Here is a 23,497-nt window from a genome sequence, read left to right as displayed (position 1 = left end):
AACAGTCCGGCCCCACCTGGTGCGGTCATTCCACACTAGGGCCTGTCATTCCAGTTCGAGAACACTCCTGCTACCCCAGGGGCTGTCATTCCACTCCATGGTCTCTCATTCCAGTTCCTGGACACTCCTGCTCCACCCTGGGGCTGTCATTCCACTCCTGGACCTGTGATTCCACTTCCAGGACACTCCTGCTACACCCAGGGGCTGTCATTCCCCTCCATGTTCTCTCATTCAAGTCCCTGAACACTACTGCTCCCCCCTGGAGCTGTCATGCCACTCTGGGGCCTGTCATTCTAGTCACAGAACACTGCTGCTACACCCTGGGGCTGTCATTCCACTCCGTGGTCTCCCATACCATTCCCTGAACACTCCTGTTCCATGGTCTCACATTTAAATATTTCTGGAATGTGTGTAGCTATCACCAGATCAGCTCCATCTCATTCCACTCTGGGGCCTCTCGTCCCAGATCCAGAACACTCCTGCTACACCCTGGGGCTGTCATTCCACTCCGTGGTCTCTCATTCCAGTCCCAGAACACTCCTGCTCCACCCGGGGCTGTACATAAAACCAATTCAGAAACTCCAGCTGGCGCAGAATGCCAGGCCTCAGCCATTATTAGGGGCTAGATGACTCACTGCCCTTCCACAGTCCCTCCGCTGGCTGGCCTGTCCACCGGCCTTCTCCGCTCTGGCCCCCATGAATGGTCTGTCTGAGGGGGTCAGGAAGGCACCCACTCGCCTGCCTTTCCACAGACGAAGCAAAACTGAATTATCTAAGAGGGCTTTTCTAAGCAAACAATGGGGTAGCACTGGACAAAAGGCTTTGCAAGGTTACTTGGGTACCTCTTTAGGAAACAGGGTCTGAATGACTGTGTTTAGTTTGCTGTAAGTAGGATCCTACTATGCCACGTTAACATTTATGCTTTCCTTCAACACCGTTTCTTAGATTCCTGCTACCCCCAGGGGCTGTAATTCCACTCTGTGGTCTCTCATTCCAGTCCCTGAACACTCTTGCTCCACCCTGGGGCTGTCATTCCATTCTTGGGCCTGTCATTCCAATTCCAGAACACTTAGGGTTGCCAAGTTGTTGCAGTCGCCGCAGCGGGGGACTCCCGGGCGTCGACCTGAGCACACGCACATCCCGCATGCACGTCACCCAGAAGTGACATTAGGACACCGGGCACGCTGGGGGCGGGGCCACGACCCTCGGAGGGAAAACCATAGCGTGCTCAGCTTCCTAACGTCACTTCCTGGTGACACGCATGTCGGGGCGGGGTTCCCCCCGGGGCCTAATCTGCCAGTGGTGGGGAACAGGCCTCTGGGGCAGGGGTTCCCCCCCCCGGGGGGACTTGGCAGCCCTAAGAACACTGCTGCTTCACCCTGGGGCTGTCATTCCACTTCGTGAATTTTGATACATTACCACTTGAAAAACTGCTTTAAAAAGTAGAATAATAAATAATTACATTGCAACAGGATTTGGAGAATGTCACTAAAACCCACAAGCTAAATAAACTCTAAATGTTTTAAGAAAATTGGTTTATATTGCATGTATGATGTATAACACAGCCATATTCTCTACAAACACATTAATCCATTCTTTATAGGAATTAGGACAAGCACTCTGTTTTCATATTAATCATTCCAGTCCTTAACCTTTATATGTCTTTTTTTGCTGTTGGCAAGCTATAAAAAATGAATTTTCACAATCCCCTGGAATAATTGCTTTTATATAAGTGCAATAATAAAATCCATATAGTAAATTGATTAGTTCCCCTCCTCCCTTGAACTAATACAAATGAATGTGTTATTTGTTGCCAAAGAATGAGATGTTTTCTGAAACTGGTAACATGGCCTTCCTGTTTGCTTGTGTGGGGTGGATTAAATTAATTGAGGGAGTGCTAGATATTGTTATAAGGGGTCTTAAGGCTTAGGTTAGGTTGGGGTTGGTATATTTTAGATAGGATAGTGTGAATTATTGTATGTAGTGCTATATCTAGATAAGTGGTATTGATAAGATAAGGGCTAACATGGAGTCGGGGATCCCAGTAATTGGGGGATGTGGGAGCTATGGTGGTGGGCAGGGGTCATTTCCTGCAGGAGTGCACAGGAGAGGAGCTCCAGCAGTAAAGAGCCCAGGGGGCGGGCACATGCAACAAGCCCTGCCCCCTGCTCCCAGCAGCCCTCAGAGCAAGAAGCAGCCAGGTAAGTTGCAGAGACCCCCCGGTCCAAAACAGTCCAGTGGCACCTTTAAGACCAAGCACATAGACAGCCTGCGCTCCGTCAGCTGCATTAACTTCCAGGTGAGAATCGGATCAAGTTCAAGGTTCTGGTATTAACCTTTAAAGCCCTGTGCAGTCTAGGATCATCATATCTCTGCATTCTTCAAATCAGGGGTTGTTTCATAGAAAAAGAGCTAGGGGAACTCATTAGCATAACTCATTAGCATATGCCACACCCCCTGACATCACCGGAAGTGTGTCATAAGGCCACACACCCTGCCCCCAACGGTCCCGGCCGCCGCCGGCCTTGCGGCTCCACTGCCGAGCCCCATGAGGGGCCCAGCGGAGGACCTGCAAGGCCGACGGGAGTGCAAGGAAGCCCCGCGAAGGCCCTTCCTGGCCCCAGGCAGGCAGGGGTGGGGAGAGGCAGGGAGGAAGCAACTTACCCTCCCTCTTCTCCTGCCTCCTCCTGGCTGAATGAGGGCCGGAAGCGGGGCGGCCAGAAGCAGGGGGCGGGGCTTCGTCATGTGCCCCGCCCCTCGTACCTGACCTGGTGGAACTGCAATCCCCCGCGATCCCCCCCCCCGAAATGACCTCTGCTTCAAATCAACATCTACTAGTGATCCCTGGCCCAAGGGATGTCCGCTTATCCTTGACCAGTGCCAGAACCGTTTCAGCTCTGGCTCTGGTCTGGTGGAGCAGTCTCCCAGTTGAGATCAGGACCCTGTGGGTTTTACAACCATTCTGCAGGGCCTGTAAAACAGAGCTGTTCCGCCAGGCCTTTGGTCGAGGTGGCGGACACCATATTAGATTGGGGGGCCCAACCCTACCCACCTATTCTATCCACCTGTGCCACTCACAGGCATTTTCAGGGCTCTTTTTGTAGAAAAAGCCCAGCAGGAACTCATTAGCATAATAGGCCACACCCAACACCAGAAACACGTTAGCATATTAGGCCACACCCCGATAGTACAGCTCATTGGCATATTAGGCCACACCCCCATGTTACCAGAAGTGTGGTCATCCAGCCACGCCCACCTTTTGCTTCTTATTCTGTTTACCTTGTTTGTTGTCCAAACCCAGGGCCTTTTTTGTAGCAGAAACTCCTTTGCATGTTAGGCCACACACCCCTAATGTAGCCAATCCTAATGAGTTCCTGCTGTTGGGTGTGGCCTGCTATGCTAATGAGTTCCTGCTGGGCGTGGCCAACTCAGGAGCCAGCCGGAACTCCGTTCCTGTGCGTTCCTGCCCCAAAATAGCCCTGGGCATTTTTATGTACTGAGCGGTGGGAATTTTGGCCACTTGCTAAAAATCAGTATATATGAGCACACATACAAGGGTCAAGCTTTCTGAGTGTCATTTAACTGCATTATTACCATCTCTTGATTTATGTATGGATTTGAATTTTCACCTTTTAATACATTATGTATTAATCTTTTAAATTGTTATAGTTATCTGCTGTGAGCCACCCAGCACTCCGCTTGCGGAGTAGTGTGGGATATAAATAAAATAAGTAAATAAATATTTCCGGCTTCTTCCTTCCCCTCTCCCAGTAAGACTGCACGCCCATCCCCTGCCCGTTCATCTGATGGACCTGGCAATCCTACCCTAGAGTCCTCCAAGAATATCCACAATCCTCAATGAAATTTAGGGCTGCCAGCCTCCAGGTGGGGCCTGGGGATCTCCCGCTTTTACAACTGATCTCCAGCTGACAGAGATCAGCTCCCCTGGAGGAAATGGCTGCTTTGAAGGGTGGTCTCTATGGCCTTGAACCATGCAGAAGCTCCTCCCCTCCCCAAACCCCACCCTCTCCTGGATCCACCCCCAAAGTCCCCAGGTGTTTTCCAACCCAGACCTGGCAACCTACGGAAATTCCACCCCTCCCCTGCCATATTCTTCCGTGCTCCACCAATGACCCATCAAGCTCTGTCCTGGCTCTGCACAGAAGGCCAATATTTTTGGAATCCCCAAGTGGCCACGAAGAACCACGTGGCTTAGTGGTTAGAGAGTCAGACAAGGACTGTAGAATCTTGGATTCAAAGCTCAAGTCCACCACGAAGCTCCCGCTTCAGTCTTAGACTGTCTCGTTTTTTTTCTGATAGCGAGCACTGTTCAGAATCAAGCTGGAAAGCATAACACATCTTCTGAATGACAGAGGTTGGCTCTAGGGTGCCCCCCCCCCGGTGTCAATAACACAATCACATTTTAGGGCTGTGTTTAGGATCCTGCCCCTCACGCCTGTCCAGGAATGAGGGGGAAACCTACACTTTACAATACATTAACAATAATCCAGAAAGGTAGGCTACCCTCTCAGGATTTCAGAACACTATAGCCACCAGGATCTCTACTTTATCCCTCGCCAGCCTGAGATTAGAGATCCACAATCTCAGTTGGCATGTGGGTTTTACACATTAGCAACTCTACTCAGAGGTGCAAACTTTTACCTAGGTAGCGTATATGGTCAGCGGGTTAGGCTGCAAGATTTAGGCTTGGGATTCAGTTACACACCAAAACAGACAAGTTATAAACCAGAATAAGTTTATTCAGTAGAGAATTTAGCACAGACTACAAGGATTACTGAAAACAAGAAATCTATGGCTCTTGGCCCTAACTAAACATTAGAGATATGCATAATTACCAACTTTAGGAATCCATAGTCCAAGATTGTCCATTGTGATAAGCCAGTAGCCCCAAGGGATTTGGAGCAAGAAGTCCATCTTTGCCAATCATGAGCTTGGCTCACCAAGCAATCCTTTGTCCTCTAACAGACCACATGGCAGGACAGCATTCAAGTGAACAGAACACGAGAGTAACAGAGAGCATAGCAGGAGAAAGAAAGAGACCTCTCTCCATAGGGTTTGAACAGATATAGGGTCATTCCAGTCACAATCAGCTGTGGCCATTCAGCCAATTGCTAGTGGGCATAGTGGTGTCTAATTTGTTGGTTGTTATGGGTACAACTTCTGAATGGTCAGTACTCTGAAGGCCACACCTGCAGTCAAATTCCAACCACTTCATTTTGTACGTGACTCCTGACATGCGGGCACAGCCAGGCACCATCAGGTCTGGCTTTTCCACTAGGGGTGTGAAGGAATGGGTGGTTATATGGCAGGACTGTAAAGTTTCAGCCAAATGGGCAGGCCATGTGGCTTCAATAGGAAATGCAACACAGCAGGGTATCAGCAAAACATTCCAGGGGAAGGCAGGGTTTTTTAGAAATCAATATTTCTATACAGGCTGCCAACACAGGGTTGAGAAATTCCTGGAGACTTAGTGGGTAGAGCCGGGGGACGATGGAGTTTGTGGAGGGGAAGGACCTCAGCTGGGTGTAATCCACCCTCCAAAGCAGCCATTTCCTTCAAGGGACTTGACTTCTCTACTCTGGAGACCGGTTGTGATTCTGGGAGATCTCAGGGCCACACCTAGAGGTTGGCAGCCATGAAAACTGTGAGTTCTCTTCAGCTCCCACACATGTGGTACCTGATTAGGATCAAGACTGTGGCAACCATGGAGAAGGGGCTCCAGCCTTCCTCTCTGTTGTGTATGCTGACCGCCACCGAGGGCCAGCGAACAGCCAGAACTTGACTCTGGAAGAACAATAGGGACTAGGCTCCTAGTCCCTCCACTGGGGAACCAATGGGAACCGTGGTGGGAGATTCAAACCCACCAATGGTGACCAGGGGTGTGTCCCCAGGGATGTATATAGTTGGCCTCCCGGGCCGTTGTTCCCTGTCTTGTTGTGTACCTAATAAAGCGTGCTATGCACTACGTCGTTATCTGTCGTCCATCCATGCGGCAACCCACTACACAATACTCTCTGTGCCCCCTTCCCAATCTGAAACAGTCCAGGGGGTGGGGAGACTGTTTGGGGACACCCAGGTGTTCCTTAGATACAACTGGTTTCCCCAACAGTGTTCCCAATAGTGTTTTGGGCTCTGGAAAAGTGGAGCCGGGAAGGCTGAAGTCCCTCTTGCACATTCACCCACAGTCCTGATCAGTGTTCCCTCTAAGCTGAGTTAGTGTGAGCTAGCTCACAGGTTTTTAGCCTCTGGCTCACACATTTTTGTCTTAGCCCAGGAAGGAGGGCTCCAGAGCAAACTAATTTATGCAGTAGCCAAATTGCTCGCTCACAACTTTAATGGCAGGAGCTCACAAAGTAGAATTTTTGCTCACAAGACTCCACAGCTTAGAGGGAACACTGGTCCTGATCTTGATTGGGACAGGAATCAAAGGGAACCCGCAGCTCACCTGAAATTGTCTTCTGTTTGACATGGGGTGTGCACCTCAGACCCACTCCGTGTGCCCCATAATGCATAAGGATTCCATTTGAGCCTGCATTGCGGGGAGGGTGGGGTATAAATGTGATTAATAGATAAATAGATAAATCTGAGCCCCTTACCAATCCCTGTGAAGTCAGAAATCAAATGTGAGTCTGTTAAGTCGCTCGTTCAACAAAGCAGTCGGAGAGTGATTCAGGAAGAACACGACTTTATTCTTCCACTCGAACACAACTTCAACACGGATCAACATCTGATAGCCAGAAGAACAGCTTTCACATTGCAGCTGTCCTGCTTTTAAACTCTCCCGGCTAATGTAGCCACACCCACTGTACAAATACCAACCAGTAAGGTTGTTCGTATAAGGACCAATCACGGACGTTCCCGCTCAGGGAGCTTGCTGTGAAGTGATTGGCTTGTTACTTCCTGGGCTAGCAATACCATTGGATGTATTTGGATCCTAGCCCAGGATGAAGCTTAACATTGCTTTTCAATGAGATCTTTCACATACATTCTGCATTCCATGGCAGCTTTGGAATACACTACAGAGTCTCAAGATGAAAACGATGTCCTATTAACTGTGAAGGTGGGAAGACACAAATCCACACAATCGCAGTTTCTGGATGAGTGCCATTGCCGATCTGCTCACGGCTTGCCAATTTGAGAGAGGCCGACCTTGGTTTTGGAAAGCCTTGCCGGGGTTCTTTTGTCTCCCAGTTACAAAATAAGCAACCTTAGAGCTCCAAGCGTGTTGCCTACAGTCTCATGTAGTTCTACATCGCAATTAGAAAACTGCCTCTATATTTAGAATGAGATGAGTCCATAACCTCGGCCAGATTTCCATGAAACATGCCAGCAACCAGCGCTCTTAATTGCCTGGTACAATTTGCTAACTGACTCCAAGGGGTTCATTAGGAACGCCTGCTTGTACTTTCTGGCTTAGAGTGTCGATTCTCCATTCTTAGTTACCTCAGTATGGGAGTGGTTATGTACCAAAAAAATTTGGCACCCCAGGGAAAACCCATCAGTGGGATCGCCCTTACTACCCCACCTTACCTTTGTGAGTATACAACCTGTTTTACATTATTTCAGAATGGTGTCCATGCTGAACTGTGCACCCATCTCCTCTTTCCTCCACCCTCACTCCTATCCTCATGAGATGTCAATTAAATGACTAATATTACTCATGTATTGAATACTTCCACCATTAGGCATCTGTACTGGTTAATGTATAGCAAAACTACACAGTTAGGAAAAACTTGCTTTTATTGATGCTTATTCATATTAATATTCAATTTGTGCTAGAAGAAGAAACAGTAGCCTAATCTAAGTAATACTTAAAGTCGGCAGGCGCGGGGACTCCTTAGCCTACACCAGTGGAGCACACAGTCACATGAAACTAGGGTCTCGAGCTGCCGAACTACCAACCTTCTGGCCTGCAGCTTAGCATCTTAACCCCATGCAGTTTAGAATAAATTATACCAAATAAGAGGGAATCATTAAAGTGTCCTTCGGTTCCATAATTTATACAGGGAGTAGACTTGAGCTTTTTGGATTGCTTGGCTGTGAAAAATTGCTTTTAACAGTTCACGTAGCCATTGTGAGAATCCTTTCTGCAAACGTCTCCTGTGCGTGTGATCTGTTGGATCCGGCCCATTTTAATCACAAGAAGAGCAAAGAGAAAATTCACTCCAAGGTGAGGCTGTGGAGATGGGGAATCGAGGTCCTGGCAACAGAGAGGCTCACAGGATTCAGTCCAAGAAATACAGTCCCTGGCTTGTATCCTACCACTCTGCTCAGCCAAGTTCAGAGACTTCCTCCAGCCTCAGGAGCCTTCCGACAAGTAAGGAACTAAGTAAGTAAGTAAATAATAAACGAAGAGAGGGATTTCCCAGTGGCAGCCTAGAACAACCACTGCAACCAGTGCTCACGCTATCTCCAAACTGAGCTGGCACTCTCTTTAAAAAGCAGATGCAAATACTGATGTTGAAAATCCATAATCCTCCCAAGAGAAGGTGGAAACCAAAGATATCTATCTCCAAACTGAGCTGGCACTCTCTTTAAAAAGCAGATGCAAATACTGATGTTTACAATCCATAATCCTCCCAAGAGAAGGTGGAAACCAAAGATATCTTCTTGTTTATTATTCTCAAGACTGTTTCCCAACAGATACGTTAGCAAATTGACTCTCTTCAATATCTTGAGCCTCCTTTTGAGCCGTATGTTGTCTGATAAATTCCCTCCCAGAGCAAAACATAGTTATCATTGTAATATCAAGGCAAGGACATTATCTCTACTTTTAGAAATGAAGAAATCGTATGGGACCCTCCCTCCAGTGGCTGCTGGGTAGCACTCTTCACATTATATACCGGAATGACTAAATGTATTTTTTTAAATGATTTCACATTTAAAAAAAAAAAATCAGCATCAGCTGTAATGCAACACAGAGATGCCAGCACAGCCATATCACCGCACTTGCTTTCAAACTGATGGGTGGCGTCATCCCTCAGGTCCCCACCTCGGGTTGCCAACCTCCAGGTGAGGCCTGGGGATCTCCAGGGATTATGCCTGATCTCCAAAAGACAGAGATCGGTCCCCCTGGAAAAAATGGCTGCTTTGGAGGGTGGACTCCATGCCATTACAGGACCCTCCTGTAATGTATTCAGATGCTGCCATGAATGCATTAGATGTAACGTGAAACATCTCATTGGGAAGCAATGTAAAGCTTCGTCTTGGACAGGGATTCAAGACCAAGACAAATGCGTCCAATCACATTCAAGCAAGCTGGAAGCGGGAACGTGTGTGATTGGTCCTTATACGATCAACCTGATAGGTTGTTATCTGTAAAGTAGGAGTGGCTATATTAGCCGGAAATGTTTAAATACCGAGCAGTTTCAATGGGCAAACTGTTCGGGCTATCAGATGTTGTACCGTGTTGGCGAAGTGATCGTGAAGAAGAATAAACTTGAGTTTTGGCTGAAATCACTCTCTGACTCTTTTTTTTTTATAAAGTTTTTATTGGCATATAACATATAAAATACCTCCACCATAACACATCCGAACCCCCTCCCCCTACCTGTCATTAAATTGATCCTGTAACAAAGATAAGTTTGGTGTTACAAAATTCGAAGTATAACTACATCAATACAATTAAGATAGCGTATTTTTAACTTATACATTCTTATCAATCCACTCATATACATTTGACCACATGGTCAGAAATGTTGAGTTAGTTCTCCCTTGGAGTTTCTGTGTTAAGTTGTCCATTTCTATTATCTCAGTTACTTTGTTTATAAAATCCAATCTATCTGGGATTTCATTTTTTTCCAATAACTAGCTAATAGAATTCTGGCTGCCGTCAGGAGATTTATCATAAAATGCTTATCTTTTTTTCCCCAACTGCCGGGTAGAATGTTTAGTAAAAATAATTCGGGATCTAGTGATATTTGAATTTTTGTTGCCTGGATAATCGTCTGGTGTACCATTTTCCAATAACTCTTTACCCTGTCGCACGTCCACCAGACATGATAGAACGAGCCAATTTGGGTTTTACACTTCCAACATAAATTGTTGAGTCCAGGGTAAAATTTGGTCAGCCTGGCCGGTGCTAAATACCATCTGTAGCATGTTTTAAATACATTCTCCTTTAGCGCGGCTGCCTTTCTCCTTTAGCGCGGCTGCCCCACGTTCTTCCATATCCCTTCCCATTTTTCTTGATCAATTGTCTTCCCAATATTAGCGTTCCATTTTGTTAGCGGTGTTTCTTTGTTCTTATCTTGTGGTCTGTTTTCTAATAAAAAGGAATATATTTTACCTATCATTTTTGTATCTGGGCCCAATAGTATTTTATCTAATTCAGTAAGATTTTTATTGATACCTAGTTGTTTATCTTTGTTGTACTTAGATATTAATTGGTTTGTTTCCCACCAAGTTAATTTAATCTGGTTCGATTGTAAAATTTCTTGGGATTTTAATTCATTGTCCTTATTTAAAAGGACATCGTAACTCAAGGCTCGAGTTTCTGACATGAGCGTTGGTAAGGAGATTACCTCCAAAGGGGCAACCCATCTTGGTATATTAGCATAATGGGCTGTAGCTATTTCCTTCCATACTACTCTCTGACTCTTTATTAAGCTCAGGACTTAACACCTCCCTTCCCCCAAACCTGCTTCTTCCAGCCTCCACCAGCAAATCTCCAGGAACTTCCCATCAAGAGCAGGCGACCCCAAGCCCACCCCTTCGATGCCAGGCACTCAGGTGGTGTCCCTTGCTAAAAAAATGATAACCCAAAGCAACTGCTGGAAGGATAGGCTACACTGGATTCCTTAAAGATACTTTGCAGGATCTGACTCTGCAAGGAATCTGCAAGGAATCTGAATCCCTGCTGAGTATGCAAATAAGGATTTGTTCAGATCAACTGAGGTTCAGATTTGTTCAGATCACTCCACTGAGGACCCTCCCTTCCCCCAAACCTGCTTCCCCCAGCCTCCACCAGCAAATCTCCATGGTGACATCAATTCCAGCATACCATGATGTCATCACATTCCTAGTGACGTGGGGGGACATTCTGGTATTTGGTCAACAACTCTGTAGTAACCATGGCTTCTACCACAGATCTTTTGGCCAAATATCAACGCATCCCTGGGTCGCCAGCAATGTGATGGTGTGCACACCAAGTGCACACCAGACGTGGCACTGCCACTTGCCAGCAACGGCCCTAAGACACTTATGTAGCCCTCCCCTGCTCCTAATACAAGGCACAGTAACAGAGAGAAGCTTCTGGTTTAGAGAAAGAGAGGCACTGTAAGCAGGCAGACCCCTTCTCTTTATTGAAGAAGAAGAAGAAGAGATTGGATTTATACCCCGCCCTTCACTACCCAAAGGTGTCTCAGAGCGGCTTACAAACTCCTTTCCCTTCCCTTCCCCACCACAGACATCCTGTGAGGGAGGTGGGGCTGCGAGAGCTCTGACAGAAACTGCTCTTTTTCAAGGACAGCTCTAGTCAGAACTACGGCTTGCCCAGGGTCATCCAGCCAGGTGCCAGTGGAGGAGGAGTGGGGAAGCAAACCCGGTTCTCCCAGATAAGAAGAAGAGGAGATTGGGTTTATACCCCATGGCCCTTCACTACCCAAGGGAGTCTCAGAGCAGCTTACAAGCTCCTTTCCCTTCCCCTCCCCACAACAGACACCCTGTGAGGCAGGTGGAACTGAGAGAGCTCTTGACAGAAACTGCTCTTTTTCAAGGACAGCTCTTATCAGAACTACAGCTTGTTCAAGGTCATCCAGCCAGGTGCAAGTGGAGGAGTGGGGAATCAAACCCGGTTCTCCCAGATTAGAGTCCACGTACTTAACCACTACACCAAACTGGCTCTCTTGAGAGGCAACATAGAGGAGAACACCCCCCTTTTACAGCACCCCAGGAGTTCATCTGCCAGGCAGACTTGGCCTAAGTATAAACAAGATGGATCCCAGACAGGTGGGCCTGATAATGATGCCTAGGCAGCAGATCTGGAAAGTGTGACATCTTGGTCTGACCCAGCTGCAGCCTTTGCCTCTGCTCTGACATTTGCATACATCCAACGGTGGACCTGCCTCATCCCAGAGCAAGGAGGCATTTGTGAATTCCCTGCATTGTGCCGAGGGTTGGACTAGATGACCCTGGAGGTCCCCTCCCACTCCATGACTCCATGAACTTGGATCGCTAATCCTATCAACCTCCATAGACCTTTTCCTACCCACATTTCCTTCATAATAACAACTCCCCCACCTAACACAACAGTGGGGACACCCAGCAGCATTGTTTCTTTAATTAATTTAATCAGCAGTCCATTAGCTCTCTGAATCACTGGACGAAGCAACCAGAGTGGGGCGTAAACCTGACTTTACATCCAAAACTCCTCCCAAGAGCATCTCCTTCTTTGTCCATACCTGGGAACCCCATTCAGTATTCCCAAACTCATTGTTTTACCTTTTATGGGGTATGTGCTTAAAATGTATTTTATTTGTGCTATGCTGATGCTTGTATGTCTGTGATGTCTCTGCATTTGTGTGTATGGGATTGGGAAATGCTGTGTGCTTTGCAGTTTGCTTGCTTTGGCTTGCTTGCATCTGGAAGCTGCTGTGTGCAGGGCCTGCTCTGCCTGTATAGGCATGCTAATGGGCACACGCACGCACATCCACACCTTCCCATCCTGCCTTGGGACAAAGAAGACATTCTCCATTACGCTCAGCCACATGGACTCTTGGAAACAACAACTGGTCCACCATGGAGGAGTTTCTAGATGATATGTAACCCTTATCTGGTTTGAATCACAATAACATCCTTTTTATTACCTTCTGGACCAGGCCAGCATCTGCAATTCAAAGGTTACTGTGGCAATACAACTTTGACACCTGACCATATGGCTCCCATTGAAGTTTAGGCTTAGAATTTGAATTGCCCACTCCCCTCGAGGTAGATGCGTCGCTACCCATCAGCCTATAGGTGTAGAGAAGGGGACGGATCGTAGGTGGAGGTTGGCTCTGTGCCAACCCCCAAAAGCTAGGTATTATAAGGCAAAGCACAGCCTTTGTTTCCCGGTTAGCTATCCAATTCCCTATTTTCACCTTTGCAATTTAAGTCTAATGCAGGTGATTCTTAAGTGTTCTCTTGGGTCGCTACCAAGAGAGCCCACACATGTTTGGCTGGACCATTCAGTGTGATTTAGAGTCCCTAAAGGTAGTACTTTTGTTCCTGTCCTTTCTGCTGAGAAAGATTTACTTCTCGCCTGGAATCAGATAAGTATCAATCGCTACCCTTCTGTGTATTACCTCCCTGTTAGTCTGAAGTCATTATTTTTCTTACTGATTGTTTTTTATATCTGCTGTAACTAAAGGAACTTGTGTGTATGTGTGAACGCATCTGTTTTGTGTGCTTGAGAAATCAACAATGGCTCCTGCCACATGGCAGGGGAAAAGTCTCTTATGGCGCGGCTTTTAAAAGCCGCGCCAACGTTGAGACGCCGCGGCGGGATCCCACGGATCCCCTGGCCGCGGCGCCTTTTCTCCCCGGCGCGATCAAACGCCGGGGAGAAAACACAGGTCAGACGCCTAGGCGGCCGAATTGCACATGTCGGAGCATGCGCAGTTCGGATCTGGGCCGGGGTTGTGCCGGCGCAAGGACGCGCTGGTGATCAAACGCCCCGCTTGCCGCGCTGCGTCCATTTGAACCACCTAAGGTAGGTGGTTCAGTTTGCGGCGGAATTGTGCGGGGAAGGGACAGTTCGGGCACGGAAGCAAGACGCTTCCCAGATGTTGTGGTGTGATCGCGCCGGTTTGATCCGGCCCCGAACTGTCCCGCTCCCGGCCCAAATCGCCTAGTGTGAACGGGACCAATATTTAGTAAAGACAACATTTATTCCTTAAACATCAGCTGTGTTGTCTCTCTTCTTGGGAAATAGGAGAGTCCGCTCTGACTCCGCTCTCTGGATACACGGGTAAAACGAACTCACTAGCCCACTGTCATACATAAGGCAGAGTTGGGCCACAGGAATAATCTCCACTAGGGGGAGTTCCGCTATCAGGTAGTCACAATTACCATGCCCCCAGGTCCAATTTTTGCTATAGCTAGGCAGCCTCAGCTCCATTGCTGTGTGTCTTGTCTGGGCGCCTGGGGACAACGCACCCCCACACTGCTTGGGTCCTTCTGTGACTGGTTCACCTCACCTCTTCTCTCTGCTCTCCAGGATAGGTAGCTATAATTCCCCCAATCCCCTCCTTTATTCCCATTACTCCTTTTATTTCTAAATTGGTCTCGTATGTGTGCTGTTTCTTGTGTGCTTCTTGTATGTTAGCCTTCTCATTTTCTATTAATAAAATATATCTCTATTTCACCTTGGACTGGTTATTTCGAGAGTTCTCTTAAGGGAAAAATCCCCGTAAAATATAGGTGGAGAATCTTACTAGTTATCCCCCTCTTGTAAGCCTGGTCTCCTTGCTAATTCCTCCAACAAAAACAAGAGATAGCCCCCTTTGGGGGCAATACAGGCCATTTGGGGTAACAGATTCACACATGTACACAGTCTGGTTCTAGAGAAAAGGGATATATAGTGCATATTGACACCTTGCCAATAATTCAACAATATTGCCTCGGACACTGTGAATAAAGGGTTTTCAGCTTTGCTGACTCTTAGACTAAAGTTTCTAATTCTGAGCTTTCCCTCAGATTCCGGTAGTATACTGTAAGGGTTAGGAGTTGTGTCCCTTCACTTCCCAAGTGACTTTGTCTGATTCCCTCTGACAGACACATCGACTCCACCTGTCTGGCTTCTGACATGCCAGAGACGAAGCTGGATGGGAAAAGACCGTTTCCCCTCAACACTCAGCTGCTCTTAAAGTTCTCCTCCACTGGCGCTGACCAATCAGAGAGAAGGGGAGGGGTGCACTCAGGCAGCAGCCTGTCACTCAAATGGTGCTCCACTGTGAGGCATTAACCCTTAATCTCCCAGCTCTCTGAATTTGATGCACTAAGCATCCTAGTTTTGAAAAATCACTTTGTCATAGATGACTTCTGAGGCTTGCTCTTCCCCAGAATCACCTTTGTTGTCCTGGTGCCACCAGCTGGTGTCTTCAGCCAGTGGTGTTCCCTCTAAGCTGTGCAGTCTTGTGAGGAAAAACTCTCCTTTGTGAGCTGCTGGCATCAAAGTTGTGAGCGAGTGATCTGGCTACCGCATCAATTAGCTTGCTCTGGAGCCATCTTCCCTGAGCTAAGACAGAAATGTGTGAGCTGGAGGCTAAAATTCTGTGAGCTAGCTCACACTAACTCAGCTTAGAGGGAACACTGGTGCCTGCCCTTCTGGGGCCCAGGAGGGAGGTGGTGAGGCCCATGTCCTGTTGCTGCAGCTGCTTGCCGCTCAGGGTCCCACCCTGGGTGTTCTGGAGACAAGAGTGTCCTGCTTGGCTCCTGCAATGTTGGGGAAATCCTCGACTTTGCTGCAGTTGCCGTGGCCAAGGACAGGACAGGTGCTGGCCTCAGGTGGGCTGTTTAATTAACAGGAGGGGGATTAAGGGAGGTGTGACAGCTGTCTCCAAAATTGTGTGTGGTGCAGAGAAAGTGAATGAAGAGAATTTGGGCTTTCTGCCCTATAAGGGGGGAGGGGTCACTCTAATGATTGGCAGTAGACTCAGGAGAGAACAAAGAAAGGACTTTGCACAGAATATAAGCATGTGGAATTTGCTATCTCAAGATGTGGGGTAGCCATTCACTTAGATGGCCTTAAATATAGATCAGGTACAACCAAGGAAGACAGTTCACCAAGGGTTTGTAGACATGTGGACCTGAGTATTCAGAGGCAGCATCGTAGAGGATTTGGCCATATTTGGAAACAAGGTACTGATTTATTTATCTGCTTATGCAAAGCTCTTCAGATATCTTTAGGCCCTAAATGTTGGATCGCTCTCAAAATGCTCTTGATATTCCAACTCCTTGAAGTGGAAATCTAGGAAACATGATGTTATCGTGTTCCCTGCAAAAATAAAATAAAATAAAACCTCTTTTCAAAGCATCTGTGATACGTGCCTGGAATGGCCTTAAATGGAAACTTTCGTAGCAGACAATCTGGCATCTTGCTCAGCCCTTGCTGGCTGGCACCAACATTAGCATTCAAAATAGCTTCACAGAATTGGAAATAACCCTCTGTTCATGTTTATTCCATTAACCATCTACACCCTCGCTAAGAATTTCAATCTGTTGCTATCTATATTGGAAGAGAGATAATCTTCAAGTCTGCAGTTAAAAAGGGATTTAGATTTCCAGGCAAAAGGGCATGTCTATTACTCTAGCCTCACACAGTTTTTTAGATCCAGAAGGCAGCAAGTGCAGGATTGATTATTCCCTTTCTTAAAATGTAAGATGCAGAGGGCTGATGACTTAAAAACTTGGCTGTCGGAAAGAAAAGAGTAACAGTAAACCAAAAATCCTCCCCAGCTTGGTATTCATTTTGCAGAGAAAAAGACGGATGACTGTGGAATCCAAGTATTTATTTTTATTCACTTTATTATGTGCCCTCCTGAACAATTCTGTTTTAAACATTCTGTGGAATGAAAGGAGCATAAAACAAGCTGCTGTTGTTTGTGCCCATTTGCAAAGTGGCATCTTCAGAAACCTTTGCTCAGATGAGGGCAGCGCCCGTGGTGATGGCAAATCATAGCAGGAGAGAGGGTCTTGGAGACAGATCGGTGGGTTTTAGGCCATGAAGGGCTTTGTAGGGAAGAAATGAACTCTCTAACTGATAGGTAACCAATGGAGTGACTGCAAAATAGGTCCATCAATGTCAGCAGCACCTCTCCAGGGTCTCAGGCAGAGGGGGGTGTTATCCCATACTACCTGATCCATCTAACTAAGAGATCCTGGGGATCAAATCCAGGACCTTCTGCATGCCAATCAGATGCTCAACCTACTGAACTACAGCCCCTCCCTCCCAACATGTATTCCCTCTGTCTGCAGTGGGCTCAGGCAACAGAAGAGCGGGGACCACAGTGGATACAATCTCAACAATAGAAAACAACTACAGTGTGCCAAAGAATTAAATAAATAACAATAATAAAAATCAAAATATATACTGTATTATTTTTAAATAAAGTGCCAACAACACAAATGTAATGACATTTTTGGTAAACAATAATTTCAATGAAGTATTTATAGACTATAAGGAAGGCCGAGCACCGAAGAATAGATTCTTTTGAACTATGTTGCTGGAGAAGACTCTCGAGAGTCCCTTGGACTGCAAGAAGATCCAATCAGTCAATCCTAAAAGAAATCAACCCTGACTGTTCCCTGGAAGGCCAGATAATGAAACTGAAGCTGAAATACTTTGGCCACCCAATGAGAAGGGAGCACTCACTGGAGAAGACCCTGATGCTGGGAAAGATTGAAGGTCAAAGAAGACGGGGACGGCAAAGGATGAGATGGTTAGACAGTGCCATAGATGCAACGAACATGAAGTTGAGCAAAGTTCAGAGGACGGCGGAAGACCAGAAGGCCTGGCGTGATCTGGTCCATGGGGTCACAAAGAGTCGGACTCGACTGTGCGACTGAACAACAAATTTATACAAAAAACTGTAACCTCATAGTCAATCTTTCCCCGCATAAATATCCATGAAATATCAAAAAGTCCAACTCTATTAAATCCAATGTCCTCATAAATTCAACATAAATATTTTTCCCCCAACTGGAGAGGACGTTAGTATTAAACAAGGGGGTGGGACCCGCGATACTTGCGGGGGGGAGGGACCTCCACACAGGAGGCAGAGGAGGAAGCAAAGGAGGAGGTAAGTTCCCCCCCATCCCGCCGGTTCCTCCCTGTCTCCTCCACACACACTCCCGCTCGATCTCCCCCCCTTCCCTTCCCCCCGGCTTCAAAGTGAGGCCCAAGCGGCAAGCTGCTCAGGCCTCGCTGCTCTTCCCCCGGCCCCCCCGGCTCCAAGCGGAGGCCCGAGTGACAAGCTGCTCGGGCCTCACTTCGGAGGCAGTGGGGGGGGCGGGAAGGGCCTCACTTCGGAGCCGGGGGCGGGGGGAAAGAGCTCAGGCCTCGCTGCTCTCTTCCCCCCCAGTGGCGGTGACGGCGAGGGAGTTTGCAGAGCATCCCCTGCGCATCTGCAGGGGACGCTCTGTCACTTTTGGGGGGATTTAAGTATCCCCCCGATATTTTTTTCAGGTTTTTATATTTTTGTGCACACCTGGGGACTGCCCCAAGTGTGCACAGAAATCTCCCTCCCCTCCAGGTGCCCCCGATGCGTGGATTTAGGTATCCGCACGCAGGGGGCGCCTTTCACTATTAGATATATAGATACCTCCACAATCCAGTCATCCACTGTCTATGGAAGTCCTGGTAACATTCATTTCGAAAAGATTCTTTTTCAAGACCTAATGGTCTTAATCTTTGAATTGACTCAGATTTCCTGTTACAAAAGAGTATTCAAATGGAACGCAGCAACCTCTCAACTCTTCATTACCAATTCTTATGTAAACATGAGTCAAGTAAATTGTTTTATCTAGCTTCTGGTCCCAGTGATTTGATCTTTTTGATGTAATTCTCTCCAGGGGATCTGATCTCTGTAGGCTGGAGATCAGTTGCAATTCCGACAGCCTGCCGCATTTAAAGACTGCACAGAGGAAGCCACGGGAGGGTAGGAGGGAGAAAGAGGGGCCAGGGAGTGTGGACTGAGGTCCAATCGGCATTGATCTTTCCTGCCACTGTGCCGCCAGTCCCAAATCATCTCACAAATCTCTGTCTGCATTGCTTGCCGCAGCCATTCCCATATTGTATCGTCTCAGCATTGGCTGTCTGCATCATTTTATTGCCCTGCAGTGGCAACTCCGAGGTCACTACGGCATCTCACCAGGTTGTGTGGATCTGGTTTTCAGCAATTGCTCCTCCCCACCCCTGAGCCGCTGTGAGCGATAAGCAGACAACTGGAGCCAAATCCCCCCCCCAGGTTTTCTCCAATCATGTTTCTTTGCTGGTGAGTTAGAAACACGCCCACCCCCTGAATCATGTTATTGCCTGGGGCAGTCCCAGAACATCCTGTCTGGCAACCGCTGGGTGTTCTGTGTTTTTTACCCAGCTCATTCACTTTCCAGCCCCCCTCCACCAGGTCACCCCCCTTTACTTTCTGTGGGAGGGTTATGGGTGCCATTTCCTCCCCACAGTGCAGTGCCCTGCTGGCGCCCTGGGAAGCCACTCCTCCCCCCTCTTTCGAACGATCTCCCTCCCGTGCACCCCCACGGTCGCCATGGTGAGGACTGATGCAGACAGCAAGCTTTCACCCTGAGCCAGAATGGGAGGGAAAGGGAAACAGTGTACGACGGCACCACAACAGACCAAGACTGCTTTACACAGCAGGTGCAGATTCAGCCTAAGACAGGGCCAGCGAGGGTCAGCAGCAACAGAAGAGGAAGGAAGCACCAGGGCCGAGAGAGGCAGAGGAAGTGAGCCTCGGAGCAGTCAAAGCAGCAAGTCCTACCGGCCCAGGAGGAAACAGGCAGGGATGAGCATACAGAGAGCGGGGGGGGGGGATGCAGCTGGCTGGTGGACACTGAGGTCCAAGAGGAACACTGGCAAAAAGGCAGCTAGGGGAGTGGAGCACCGGAGGGAAGGCAAGGAGGAGCCCCAGGGGCCGGCTGTCAGGTTCCACAGCCAACAACTGAGTACACGCTTATCAGAAAGGTTATACTTTATTGCAGAGCTATAGATGCAGTAACAAAGTCACTGTTAAGAATGGTGTCGCTCCTACAAGTATAATGGGATATAGGGTATTCGTATGCACACACACCCCTTCCTTAGGCCAATTAGCCACATTCCCGCACACGGGAGAAGGAGCCCCAGGCCGTTAGAGCCGAAGCTGAGAACCGAAAGCGCTCCCGCGGTTCCCTAGAATCCCAGACACTACACACCACCTGCAAGGCCATAGATAAGCAAGTGTTACACAAGCCAAAAAGGAATGCAGCAGGCTTGGCAAGCGAGCACCCCACCCCCAACCCTTATGGCAGCGTAGCTGACACCAGGCCTGGTCAAAGGGCCCAGCGCCCAGTCTGAGGCCGTGGGCAAAAGCCACACATATTAATCCAGAGCTAACCAGAGGAGCAGCAAACAGAGCAAGGAAGCCAGTGTAAGCATCACAGAAGAGGGGGCTGATCCAGTCACGAGGAGAGGGGTTGAAATGGAAAGGGAGGATCCTTTTTCCTCCTCCAGGACCATTTGCCCCTTGCATGTTGTTATGTACGCGGACCGCCACTAGGGGTCCACGGCACAGACAGGAGCTTAGCTCCCCTGAACAATAGGAACATAGGATCCTAGTTCCCCCGGCACCAACCAATAGCCACTTTGGCGGGAAATTCAAACCCTCCAATGGGACTACGGGTGTGCTGGGGGTGTGTGTATATAGTTGGCCGTGCAGGGCCGTTTTAGTTAGTCAGATGTTAAGTACAATAAACGTGTGCAAACGCATGTCGTCGTCCGAGTCTTCCATGCGGCGAACCCAGTACTTTTCACATGTAACTCTCCATAGCTGGGTGCCCACCCCCAGCTGGGAAATCCTTTAAGACTTAAAGGTGAAGCTTGGGGGTGGGGTGTGGGGGAATCCGGAAACCTTCTGCTGCCTCATGTAGGTCAGCGAGCGGAGGGGGGCCCCGGGTCATGTGGCGGCACAAAGATAACATTGGGAAGGCGGAAAGTGGGCCTCGTATTTTTAGAGGTACAAGGAAGGTCTGAAAGAGAAAGGAACACAAAAAGATGAAAGGAGAGTTTGAGCAGAAGAAGGGATTGGAACGGTTTGCAGAATGGGAGAGAGAGTTCTTCTGTTGGAAGCTAAATGCTCGGGCAAGAACAGAGAAATGTATGAACTGAAATGTATGAAATGAGACGTACCTCTCCAAAAGTTGGGGATAATAGGATAGAATTATGGGATAAACAGTGTCAAAAGTAGGGCAGGAGCCATTTACTTCTGTTTGATGTTAGGAAAACGTTCGCTTCAATTGTTTGACATTTCTGTATCTAAATAGAATGTCCCGGTTTACTGTTAACAATGTAAGATTAAACACCAAGTGCATTTGAATTTAACAACTGAATGGAGATTCATTTTGCACCACCCCTGCACCTAAAGCCATGCCTCTGTACCAAAAATTATCTTCAAGACAACTGTGGGAGATTGCAGAAAGGAAGGGGAACCAGATCTTTTGCTAACTAAGAGACCAATAGCCTGGGGGTGGACGCAACAAAACTGCTACTCAGGCAAAGTGGCAGCGGGAGCAGAGCAAAGGTGCATTAGGCCAAACCAGCAGTCCTGTAGGCTGAGGAATTAGAAGACCCAAATGAATACACGGGAGGGAAGGCAGCATGGTACAGTGCCATCCTGGAAGCTAATCAGGGTCGGTACCAATGTTCCCTCTAAGCTGTGGAGTCCTGTGAGCAAAAATTCTACTTAGTGAGCTCCTGGCATTGAAGTTGTGAGCGAGCGATTTGGCCACTGCATAAATTAGTTTGCTCTGGAGCCCCATCCTTCCTGAGCCGAGACTAAAATGTGTGAGCCGGAGGCTAAAAAAACTGTGAGCTAGCTCACACTAACTCAGCTTAGAGGGAACACTGGTCGGTACTGGGATGAGAAGTCACCAAGGATGACTCTGCAGTGGCAAACTACCTGTGATTCTCCCTTGCCGTAAAAGCCCCTCCCTGGCATCACCATTAGTTGCCACTTTGGTGTAGTGGTTAAGTGCGCGGGCTCTAATCTGGGAGAACCGGGTTCGATTCCCCACTCCTCCACTTGCACCTGGCTGGATGACCTTGGGCAAGCCATAGTTCTGACAAGAGCTGTCCTTGAAAAAGAGCAGTTTGTGTCAGAGCTCTCTCAGCCCCACCCACCTCACAGGGTGTCTGTTGTGGGGAGGGGAAGGGCGAGGAGTTTGTCAGCCGCTCTGAGACTCCTTTGGGAAGTGAAGGGTAGGGTATAAATCCAATCTCTTCTTCTTCAGTCAGAGTTCTCTCAACCCCACCCACCTCACAGGGTGTCTGTTGTGGGGAGGGGAAGGGAAAGGAGTTTGTCAGCCGCTCTGAGACTCCAAGTGAAGGGCGGGGTATAAATCTGATCTCTTCTTCTCTTCTTCTTGCTTGCAACCAATGCTCCCCTAAGCTGTGGAGTATTGTGAACAAAAAATTCTGCTTTGTGAGCGACTGGCATTCAAGTTGTGAGCGAGCGATTTGGCCGCTGCATAAATTAGTTTGCTCTGGAGCGGTGTTCCCTCTCAGCTGGGTTAGTGTGAGCTAGCCCACCATTTTTTAGCCTCCCGAGCAAACCAATTTATGCAGTCGCCCAATCGCTCGCTCACAACTTTATTGCCAGTCGCTCACAAAGCAGAATTTTTGTTCACAAGACTCCACAGCTTAGAGGGAGCACTGCTCTGGAGTCCTCCTTCCTGAGCTAAGACAAAAAATGTGTGAGCCAGAGGCTAAAACACTGAGCTAGCTCACACTAAAGAGGAGTGGTGGCGAACCTATGGCACGGGTGCCAGAGGTGGCACTCAGAGCCCTCTCTGTGGGCACCCGTACCATCGCCCCAGCCAGGCCCAGACCATCATTAAAGTGTCAAATTCTCTGCCAAGTAATTTTAAGTCAATGAAAGCATTTGGGATTGCTTTCCTTACTTTGTTTGGATCATGCTCAGACATGCACAGTTCGGCAGCCTCCCCCTCCCGACCGTGGCTTCCTCCCCGGCATCTGATCGTGCCGGGGAGCAACAGCGCCACGGCTCAGGGGATTCGTGGGATCCCGCCACGGTATCTCTATTTTGGTGCGGCTCTGATTAGTGTCAGCAAGCTGTCATGATTTGTTCATTGTATATATGCTTCACCTGTTGGGACCTCTTAACATGCAATTCTTTCTGTATTAACTCATATGTTGATAGTTGTTGCCTAGTGACCAATGCGCATGCTCATAAACGGCAAGCTTGTTAGCGTAACGCAGAAACACTTCAAGGACAGGTGGGAGATAAGGGAGCTCGCTTATGTCTACTGATATCGCTCAGAGCATGGGAACTAAGATGTTTTGGAATATCCAAGCCGTTGAGATTCCCATTACTTTGGCGCGGTTCTTCCCGGGCGGGAAAGTGTCTCATTGGTATAGAGTCTGTTTGAACTTTGTTCATGTTACCTGCTTGATGTATTACACGCCATTCTAAACAGAAATCTTGTAAGTGAAACACCTTTTAATAAAGTCATCATCTGGACTGAGAGAAGTGGCTCGTTAATCGATGGTATCATCACAGACTGTTTAGAATCTTATCATTCCAAATCGTTCCACATCCATCACTACCATGATGAGTGACGACGATGGGAAATCTCTACACCAGGACCAGACCCAGGATGGATCCGGTCCAAAGGGCCTCGATACAGAGGAGGGAGCCGGCATGGAGAAATCGACTCCGGATACTCCTGCAGGGGCCACCGGACTAAAGAAGGTGACAGCGACACTGTA

Source organism: Gekko japonicus, unplaced genomic scaffold (genome assembly GCF_001447785.1).
Source record: "Gekko japonicus isolate JY-2015 unplaced genomic scaffold, Gekko_japonicus_V1.1 scaffold458, whole genome shotgun sequence".
In the NCBI taxonomy this organism is placed as follows: Eukaryota; Metazoa; Chordata; class Lepidosauria; order Squamata; family Gekkonidae; genus Gekko; species Gekko japonicus.
The sequence above is the reverse complement of the archived record's forward strand: the minus strand, read 5'-3'. Positions refer to the sequence as shown.